Raw genomic sequence first — 11,859 nt, 5'->3', positions numbered from 1 at the left:
AGATAAAATATTAAGAAATGTTAAATATTTAGATATATTTACGATTTAACTTACGTTTAGATAATTACTATTAACATTACTTATATTATTGTCAACAACACAAAATCATTATTGTTTTAACACACACTGCAAGTTAATGCATGAGCGTTGATCATTCTATTACAAATCACAAGATTCTATTAGCGGAAAATAAAATGTTAAGCTCTCGCTTAACAGATTTTCATGTTTTGTAATGAATTTCTTCTTGACAGTATATTATATTATATGTATATCACATGTATATATACATATCTGTATCAAAAGATAAAAATCTTATAATATTATGTTTTCAATCAATTAATTAATCTTACAATTAATTTGGACTGTGTATTTAAATACGTATATAACTGTGCATATAAACTTCCTAGAGAAATGAAACTATTATATGTATCTTATGTATATGTATATTTGTGTCACTAGATAAAAATTTTTTATTTTATTTTTAATCAATTTATAAAATTTACATTTATATTGGACTATGTACTTAAACATAGATTACACAGTGTATAAAAAAGCTGTTATCAAATTTCAACGATGCTGGTAAAATAAGAAAGCATGATAAACATAGATACTAAAATAGGATTAACATACAAAGAGATAAATAATTTTATAATAAAAAGAATGTTTTATAGTTTAAAAATTAATAATTTTGTAAATAAACACAAACGGTTATTAAATTTTCTGTAGTGATTTGGACGAATTTTATAATTTTAAATAAAATCAATGATCATTTATATAATGATTTTGTTTAAACAAAGTTTTCTAAATTTAAAGCAATATAAAACATCTTAAAATGCTGTAACAAAAATATCTTTCAAATGTTTTCTGTTTATTTATTTCTTTATGCTTTTAAAGTCCAGTAAAGGACGTTAACTACATACCTTATCTAATCCGTTGTCAAGAAAGAACGAAGTAGGATAAGCTGAATATAATTATGAATATAAGATCAGCAACAATAACAAACATAAGATGATCATAAGGAATGATTGATTAATTTTTTTATTCATAAATGTAGGTCTTATACTACTATTTTGTACTCGCTGAGGTAGGGACAGGTAATTGGATGCTGAGATGTGCGCAGTGACGAGATTCTTAAGTGCAGTTAACACATTATATTTACATTATTTACAGGTGTTTTCGTGTCTGTGTAAGGTAATCGATAGGTACATATTTAACTTGTCCTCCCTGTTTCTTCGTCTGAGTCCCCTGGTCTTGGTGGGATGTCGTGGCCTCGTCCTTGGTTTGTGTTGCTTGGTCCTGAACGTCTGGCCTTGTCGTTCTCGGTTCTTCCGTCTGTGTGCCGACAGTGACGGAACGAGATGGTGACCGTGTCTGAAGTGACTGCGGGTGGGTAGTCGATACGTCTCGTTCCGGGGTCACGCAGGCCGTTAACAGCGTTAGCGGTGACGAAGGGTGCAGAGTTAACTCGTGTTCCGAACTCGTCGTATCTGGCACGGGAGTCGGCGTGTAGTCCCGCTGCGTGGCTTTTGGGGACGGTTTTTCCTCCGTCAGGCACGGTAGGTGGTCGTCCTTGGGACGCGTGCGTTTAGTACCGGGTCGTGGGCGTTTGTCGCCGGATCGTGGGCGTTTGTCGCCGGATCGTGGGCGTTTGCCGCCGGAGTCCTTGTGGGAGTCCTGGAACGTCCTAACGCCTAGGATTTTGTGCTGTCGTTGCGACCACGGTGTACAGGCGCCAGAGGCAGGCGAGGAGTCGCTGGGTCGTTGGCGCGTAACGCCGGTGTCGTGGCGCAGGGCGCCAGAGGCAGGCGAGGAGGCGCCGGGTTGTTGGCGCGGAACGCCGGTGTCGTGGCGCAAGGCGCCAGAGGCAGGCGAGGAGGCGCCGGATTGTTGACGCGGAACGCCGGTGTCGTGGCGCAGGGCGCCAGAGGCAGGCGAGGAGGCGCCGGGTTGTTGGCGCGAAACGCCGGTGTCGTGGCGCCGGGTGCCAGAGGCAGGCGAGGAGGCGCCGGCTTGTTGCTTCCTCTTGTTGAGGAGATAAAGTGGCGTCGGCTGGGTTCGCCTGCGAGCCGTGGCCTCCTCCAGAGGAGGAGGAATATTTTCCTTAGCGCCCAGAATTTTGCTGTCTCTTCTGTGACTTCTTTCTGGTGGAGCACCGAGCGCTTGTACAAATGCGTGGGCAGATTCTATTTTTCTCTACGGGGGTCCCTTTTATATACCCGATTAACTGTTTCTTACTTTCGGGAAAGGGAACTTGGCGTGCGACGCCTAGCGGAGGTGCTCGGTACTGCGCGGCGCGCGTTTATGTAACCTCCGCGCCGCCTTTCATCTTCGGATTAGTTTCCCGGCGCTCGCCGCCTAGCGGCGGCGACGAAAGCGTCGCCGCGCTTCTTGTGGCGAGTACCGCCACAATAAACAACATACGTCTATGCAAATTTGTCTTGATAAACCTTAAGCATAGACTAACAATTAGCCAATGAATAAGCGTACAAACAAATCAACTGATCATATCTATAAGTTAATAAAACGTTATAACTTACGAATATAATTAAAGAATAATAAAAGGAAATTAGATATGTAAGATGCAAAGTATGTAAACTTTAATCAATTTTATATCATTAACCATTAAAATAAAAGTGTTAGATTTTTATATTGTGCTAATAGAAGAAATATAAGGCTTAATTATTGATAATAAATAGAAAAAGTTATGAAAAGTAACGAAACATTTACACATTATAATCGAATTCGGGAAAGAAAAAATACCGATGCTGTATTTTTATCGCAAAATTTATTTATAAAAATCTTATAGAAAGAATCTTATAATTATAATTTATAATTTTTTAATATTTTGTTGTATTAAATCAATCAGAACTATGCTGTTTTATATAAAATGCACTTTGACATTTTCTACGCTTTGCAAACATTAACATTTTTCAGAACTCTTTAAAATTAAACTATTTAAATTATAACTCAGCTTATAAATATTTGCTATAAACGAAAATTATTTATGATCACATTATAGATCTTTTCATTTTAGCTGAACTGGCTGCACCAGTTCAGAGTTTATCTTTTCCCCTCCAATGTGGAGTAAAGAAGATAAACTCTGAATTAGTACAACCAGTTCAGCTAAAATGAACAGATCTTATATCATGACAACTCTGACTCGACTAGAATTTTTTCTTATAAGTCTTTAAAAAAAAAACAAATAAATAAATCATTTATAGAATTATTTATTACTAATGAAAATTATTTATGATCACATTATATCGTGACAATTCTGACTCGACTCGAGTTTTTTCTTATAAAGTTTGAAAAAAAAAATAAATCATTTATAGAACTATTTATGGAACTTATTAAAAAAACTTTGAAAAAAATATTCGTTTTCATTGCTTCAATTATTTTAAGTAACACTTTTATAATTAAAAATAATATTTTTTATAATTAAAAAAGATAGATTTTGAAATTACATTTCAATTCTATAATGTTTACATATTAATATTAAGAAAGTTATGTTTTCAATCTATTCTTTATGTCCTTATGGAATTATAACTTTTAAATAAGAATTATAATCTATGTTACAAATCGGACACCTTTCTGATTGTAGTTTTAAGATACAATCGCTACAACAACATAAGTGACCACATGGAATAAATGTATGATCTGCTTTGTTTACTAAGCAGATGCTGCAGCAGTCAGATGTACGTACGTCAGATACTGGCTGCACTGGATAATATGGAATATCTTCAGTTTCAGTTTCATCTGCAAAAATATTGCCATAATCATCGGAAGGAATGCGATAAATATTTTCATCTTCACCTGCAGTAAAAAAAATTATGGTTTTAGCTTACAATTACAATAATTACAATTATAATTAAATAAATATTTGTTTTATATATGTAATGCAAATAACATTAATGCAAATCAAAACAGAGAAAAACAGAAGATTTCAATTACTCAATTTGTAAATTTTCTTATAATACTTCATACTTAATATATATTAAAATTTTCATTATTACAAATTAGTATATTAACATATATTAGTATATTATAAGTAAACAAAGTCCTAAACATTATTCTTTTTGCCTTTAAATTTATTTATGCTTTACAAAAGAAGAAATATGATGTATAACGTTCTTACTAAAATAAAAAATTATGACTTTAAGACTGAATTAATTTCAATGGATACAAAAGTAATTTATTTGTTTTAAATTAATATATGTTCTCTCTCAAATATTCGTTTTAAGTGTTTTGGTAATTATATGACTAGAAAATTCAATGATTTAAATGTATTTGTTTTATAACTTACTATAGTAATATTAATGTAAGTAAATAATAATAATAATGTAACTATATTTATTATGCGAGCAAATTATTTTCTTATAGCAGTTATATCTATTATAATAATTTTAATATTACTTTGTACTTTACGTAAAAAATATCTTACTTGAGTTTAAAATAGATATATCTTGTGATATAACTCTATCACGTTCATCATGTGACACATTTTCATTTAAAATATGAACACGATTTTCTCTTGATGTGGAATTTAATGTTTGATTATCCTCAAGGTTAGGACGTGATGTGGTCGATTGTTCTAAATTGTGTATTGTTGGATTACTTATTTCCGAGGAAGTATGAAGTGATCTTTATGGAGAAATAGAATGTCCTGTTTGACCACGACCACGACCATGATTAGAAACACGACTACGGCCACGACCACGACTACAAGAGTATGCTGTATTCACTCGTCTAGATGAAGTATTATAAATTGTTGCATTTTCTAGAAACATATTGCAACATTAATGAAATTTTTTATTATATTATTATAATTTCAGATTATTAATAGAATTTTAGTATTTTAGTATTTCAAACTTTTCTTTAGTTATTTTATTAATATTCACCTTTCTGTAGTTCAACAAAATGTTCCAAATTTATATCATTGTTGTTATTGCTATCTGCAAAACAGAAAATATTTCATTAATTCATTACAAGTAAATATAATATTATGTTTTAAACTTTTAGAATATTTTATAAATGTAAAGTATTTTTTTCGAAAAATATACAAACATAGATATTACAAGAAATATATAAATTTATATCAGAAAAATTAATTATTTATTAAGTACCTAACATTTAATTATTTATTAAGTATCTAACATTTTTTAATGACAATTTATACAAATAGAGTACACATAATAATATAAAATATATGATTTATAAAAAAGCTATCATTAAATTTTAACGATGCTGATAAAATAAAGAGATATTGATATTGTTACGTCCTGTGGACTCCACGATTCATTTCTTTCGGAAAATGCAAGGCGATATTTGAAATATTGCAGCTGCACTAATAAACTGTGATCTGAACGAGAAAAACATACACAGAGATAGTTTAATAATAATAGTAAAAAATCGTTACGCCCTGTGGACTCCACGACTCTTTTCTTTCGGAGAACGCAAGGCGATATTTTAAATATCGCAGACGCACAGATAAACCGACAATCTGACAGGCGAGACAAACATATTCCGAGACAGTTCCATCGTAAAAGTAAAGAGTAAATACAGAACTTGAGAAGCAAACAGATCAACTCATAAAATTCAAACTATAACTCATTATATTCTAAGAAGTTAAACTATAGTCGACAGTTCTCTAAACGAAACCAACACTCGGAAACTAATAAAAATTTAGAAGAAAGATTAACAACGATAACCGAACCTAAACAATTCTCGCCTGATAGATCGTCGTTACGCGATATCTGCCTGAGATAAATTCGAGAGGGTAATAAAAATATCAACCTCACTTGACTACAACAAATTCTCCATTGGTCGAAACCTAGAGCTCTAAACAAAAGCCCTAACCAATCGTAATAATTGTAAAATTAAAAGAGACGCCTCCGGGACCTAAAGGGCGTCATTGAAAAATTTCCTATTCGTCAGGAAATGTTAATAAACCAATGGAGAGGAGGAGCAAGAAGGTTTATATACCCGCGATATCCCTCGAGAGATTAGATTTTAATCCGAACTTTCGAGCGCAGTTTGCCGTGTATAAGCTATCCGAGATCGTATCTAGACTCTTCGGACTTTTATATACTTTCAATTTCGAAATCCGCTTTCAACTCAAATTCCGACGTTCGTTAGAGTGCAAGTGAAAAAACATAGTGGAAGTCCGGAAGACCACACAACCAGACTAGAACCCTGCAGCCATTATTAACAACGCACTCTACTAACAGTAAGTCAAGACACACATATATAAAGTATAATTTTCACCCCGTATCAAAATAATTCTTGGATTTAAGATAAAGCCATCTTCTTTATCTCCTTTTGCGCAAGTCCTATCATATCCAACCCTAAACCTTCTTCTCCCTCTCTCTTCCGCCCCGAAAATCACTCAGGATTTCCCGTGATAACGGCGAGATCCGTGATTTCATCCATCCCGAAAAATCACTCAGGATTTCCCGTGATAATGGCGAGATCCGTGATTTCACCCGTTCCAAAAATCACTCAGGATTTCCCGTGATAACGGCGAGATCCGTGATTTCATCCATCTCCAAAAATCACTCAGGATTTCCCGTGATAACGGCTAGATCCGTGATTTCACCCATCTCCAAAAGTCACTCAGGATTTCCCGTGATAACGGCGAGATCCGTGATTTCACCCATCCCGAAAAATCACTCAGGATTTCCCGTGATAACGGCGAGATCCGTGATTTCATCCATCTCCAAAAATCACTCAGGATTTCCCGTGATAACGGCGAGATCCGTGATTTCACCCATCCCGAAAAATCACTCAGGATTACCCGTGATAACGGCGAGATTCGTGATACCGTTTCCCATACCTTTCCCCTACTCAACATTATCCAGTCTCTCTCTCTCTCACCCTCCCTCTCTCTCTAGAATACTACAAGCGCAAGGAATAAGAAATAGAATTAATAACGACAGAATGAAAGGAGAATAGTATTCCAAGAATTATTTCGAAATTGCACTCCATCGCCTCGATCGATTTTTCTTATCGTTCGTCATTCTTAGTGGACGACTTAAGAAAGCGGACTTCGAGAGCTGGAGCAAAGCATGCGCGAAATCGTCGGAATCGACGCCTGAGGCAAGAAGTGGCTCGGGCTACGGCCCTATCTAGCATTCTCTCTCACACGCACACACATGGACACTATTTTTATATATCTATTATCGTTTAAATTATTGTAACCACCAATCGGGACCTAAAATTTAAACAATAACTCTTTCCCCTTTCTGTCCCGATTGAAGACCTCCGTATCTATGTATCACCCGCGATTTATACACAATCACTCACTCATACACACGAGCATCTATTTCTTTTCTTTTTTTCTCGACTAAGAGAAGTACACAATTAGAATAAATAATAATAATAATAATAATGTATAAGTATAATATGATTCTTATAAATTTAATTCTTCTTTTCTCGTTCTTTAAGAGTAAAATAAATTAATTGTTTTAATACGAAGCCTAATACTCTTTAATTTATAACCTGTTCCCACTCATTCCCGTAAACCAAGATCGCACAAGGTCCCATCCTGCGCAAAAGAGATTAAATTCTCTTGCCGAAAAGGGACCACCGAGCGAACGGCCCTTTAAATAGAGTAAGAGCGACCCTTGCGGTCGTTGACCTATTTGGGCCCAGACGTTCGTTCAGGTCGAACAGACGGATTGTCTGCCGTCGTTCGAGATAAATTTAGTTACGTCCTTCCTTTCGACTCTTCCTTCGTTGAGTCTGGACGTAACATAAATAAAAATTGGGGGCTCGTCCGGGATTGAAATGTGCGATTCCTGGTAGCGGTAATGAGTAAAGGAACAAGAGGTCAAACTGATAAAGATCAAATAGAAGAACTTTATAAAACTGCATTAACAACACCACATAGAACACGCAAATCTAAACCTAAACCATCTGATTCTGAATTAGTTCACACATCCACTCCTTTAGTATCTTCAACTTCCACATCTCGCCAAATTAATTTTTCATTAAAAGATCCTTCTTCAGAATTCGATTTAACTGAAAATACTTTAGTAGCCGAATCGCCCGAGCCAGATTCCGACGATTCAGCCGATATAACTACTGAAACAATAAAAGATCAAATCTAAAAATTTGATATCGAAAGCGATCCCGAAAATTTACTTTCTTTTAACATGGCGCAACCTAACCCCTTTGCTACCTTAAAATACGCGGTAGACGCCGTCCCCTTTTTTGACGGTAGTAACATTCCGCTAAATTATTTTATCGAGGGTTGCGAGGAAGCGAAAGCTATGCTTCCTAAGGAAGCAGAAGCTCAATTTACTAAAATTATAAGAACTAGAATAGTGGGAGAAGCGCGTCGAACAATTCGGGATGAAGATTTTGATACTGTATCACAATTAACTACTTATTTAAAGAAAATTTATGGACCCACTAAAAATGTATATCAGTTACAAGGAGAACTAGGATGTATTTATCAAAGGAATGAAGAGGATGTTGTCACTTACGCAAATAGAGTTAAATTACTTGGAAAACAAATATTAGAAGCATATCGAAGTTCCGGTCACATTTTATCCAACCAAAATATAAAAACAACGGTAGAAAAAGACTTGTGTAAGTGTTTCATTAGAGGGCTAAAGCCCGAAATAGAGCAGAGAATCGCTAGGGACTTAGACATACAAGAAACTATCGCCGACGCCCTAAGGATAGAAAGAGAGCTTCGAGAGATGACAGGTTTGCGCCAGGGCCAAGGCGTTAAAACAGACCAATCGCCGTACACTAATCAAGTGCGGGAAATCTGTCAGATCTGTTTCAAAAAGGGACATGCCGCAAGTAGCTGCAGGAAGCTCGTTCAATTTTCCTTACAAGGGCACGATTTTCAAACGAATAACGGAACGGAGATTTTAATTTGCCAAATATGCAAAAAACGCGGCCACAGTGCGGATAAATGTCGCCAACGCGATCCTCGCGCTCGTCAGTCAGTAAACGTAATTCAAGAAAAAACTACTATATGTCAATTATGTTCCAAAACCGGTCACGACGCCAAATCATGCCGACAAAATATTTCCCAACAACAAATTAATAAATCGACGGTTACTTGTCAATGGTGTGAAAGGCCTGGCCATTCGGCTAGTAATTGTTGGAAAAAACAGAACGAGGAAAGAAGTTTGGAAAATAGACAGTTTAGAAATAGAAAGTTTCATGTCAACTTTGCGATAAATTCGGACACGCCGCTAAGGATTGTCGTGTTAAAATAAATCAACAACTGACGACGAAGAACGATACATTCTGCAGATATTGTAAAGAACAAGGCCATCTCGTTGAAAATTGTCAATTACGCAACGCAAGTAATAATCGTCGAAAAGAAAATAATCAGGGAAACTACACAGGTCCCTCGGGGTCGGGTGCACAACGGGGGGCCGGACAGACTTCACACCCGTCGACATCTCAAGAAGCCAAGTAGGCCGTCAAACCATCGACATACGACCCGTAACAGTAAACCTCGATAAACATAGTCGCGTGCCTACTGTTCAGGTCCAAATTAACGAAATACCATCGCAACTAACCTTTCTATTAGACACGGGATCCGGACCAAATATAATCAAGGAAAATTTTATACCTAAAACTCTAAAAATTAACTATACAAATATATTAAAATTAAATGGTATAAATAATCACCCCGTATATACGCTCGGAGAAATCGGTTTAAATCTCCTTAGGATACCGATATCTTTCCACTTAGTATCTCACGACTTTCCGATCCCACAATCCGGAATATTGGGAAATGATTTCTTTAAACAAACATCATCGAAAATAGATTACGCTCAAGGATATCTGACCGTATCCGGAGTTAACATACCGTTTTTCTCACCGGAATCTATAATAGTGTCTCCGAGATCCGAATCATTATTTTATGTAAGGATAGAAAACCCCGAAATAAAGGTGGGATATATACCGAAATTAAAAATAAAACATGGAATTTACTTAGGAGACACTATTGTAGAGAACATCTCCGGAAAGGCGTATCTCAATGTTATAAGTACCTTAGACGAAGAAGTGGAAGTCCGCGTACCCACTTTGCGTTTAAAGCCGTTGAATCAATTATTTGATGACCATAAATCCGACAGTCCGACGGTCAACAATTACGATTAAGTTTCATCTATAAACGAAGAACCAACGAACACCAACGAAACTTATATTGATATCGAAGACGAAGAAGAAAATTTCGAGGATGAAGAAAAATTTATGGAAATAACTCGAAAGGCAAACAAAGTTAATGTTGACAAGGGGAATAAAAATTCTCCTGAAAATTCTAATAATTCAAAAATTCTTGGAGAGAGAAGTTACCAAACCTCTCCTGAAAATTCTAATAATTCAAAAATCCTTGGAGAGGGAAGCTACCAAACCTCTCCTGAAATTTCATATAATCCAACAATTAACGGAGGGGGAAGTTACCAAACCTCTCCTGAAAAATTGAATAATTCTAGTAAAGGGAAAAATTATCAAATCTCTCTCGAAAATTTAAATGATTCAAAATCCCTTGGAGAGGGAAGTTACCAAACCTCTCCTGGAGGGGATATTTCTAGAATTTCGGAGAGAAATTTCCAAACCTCGACAGAAAATTCTAGCTCCGTCAATTGCGAGGAGGGAAGTTACCAAACCTCACTACGCTATTCGATACACAATCTTGTTCTAATTTAAGAGAGAAAAATTCCTTACCATTTCTAGATATTAAATTTCCGAAAGTTGGATTATTCACAGAAGACCACAATGACAAATTAAAGTCATCTCATGTCACTATAAAAGACCTTCTTGAAAAGGCACAAAAATATAATTTAAATATTGAAAAATTAAACATTAAAAACTCTAAACGCATGAAAAACAAAACTAAACCGTCTTCAAAAGTTTCGACGTCTTTATTAAATAAATCGCAAGAAATTATAGATAAATTTATGCGAAAACGAAAATCTAAACATAAAAGAAAACAACAACAAATTAACTAGCAAGCAACGATTTGCATAATTGCCTAGTGGTTTCCGAGGAAAAGGAGAAAGACCGCTTTATACAAATTACCGAATTATTACGATTGGAACATCTAAATAAAAAAGAACAAGAAAGTGTAAAGAAATTAATAACAAATAGTCAAAACCAATTTCATATTCCCGGAGAAAATTTAACTGCAACTCATGTACTCCAACATCAAATATCAACCACAGATGATCGACCAATTAACACTCGTCAATACAGATTCCCGCAACTACATAAAGAAGAAATAAACAAGCAGATAGAGGAACTGTTAGAAGGAAGCATCGTAAAACCCTCACAATCGCCATACAATACGCCCATATGGATCGTGCCGAAGAAAGAGGACTCCAAAGGAAACAAGCGCTGGAGAATGGTCCTCGACTTTCGGGCTTTAAACGACAAGACCATCGGTGACGCATATCCATTACCTAACATCATAGATATATTAAATCAATTAGGGGGCGCGCAATATTTCTCCGTATGCGATTTAGCATCTGGATTTCATCAAATAAAAATGGATCCTACTGACAGTCATAAAACTGCATTCACTACTCCCTTCGGTCACTACGAATTCGATCGAATGCCTTTTGGATTAAAAAACGCTCCTGCAACATTTCAGCGCCTAATGGATTAACAGGATTACAGGGCGAAGAACTATTTGTTTATATGGACGACATTGTTATTTATGCTACTTCCTTAGAAGAACACGAATGAAAATACAACGCATTAATAGAACGACTTCGTGAAGCTAATTTAAAACTACAACCAGATAAATGTGAATTTTTAAAAACCGAAGTAACTTATTTGGGACACGTAATTGGCAGAGATGGAGTAAAACCAGATCCGAAAAAATTA

The 11,859-nt window shown here is 35.6% G+C and overlaps 1 pseudogene; it reads left to right on the top strand.

Moving 5' to 3' along the window:
• Positions 1 to 8,153: 8,153 nt before the first annotated feature.
• On the top strand, positions 8,154 to 11,638 carry LOC145936518 (uncharacterized; annotated as a pseudogene).
• Positions 11,639 to 11,859: the final 221 nt, after the last annotated feature.

The sequence above is a fragment of the Prenolepis imparis genome, unplaced genomic scaffold (assembly GCF_030444845.1).
Source record: "Prenolepis imparis isolate NDT839.2.m4 unplaced genomic scaffold, iyPreImpa1.0 SCAF_5, whole genome shotgun sequence".
Classification (NCBI taxonomy): Eukaryota; Metazoa; Arthropoda; class Insecta; order Hymenoptera; family Formicidae; genus Prenolepis; species Prenolepis imparis.
Note: the sequence above shows the minus strand (reverse complement) of the source record. Positions and strands in the feature narration are given on the sequence as shown.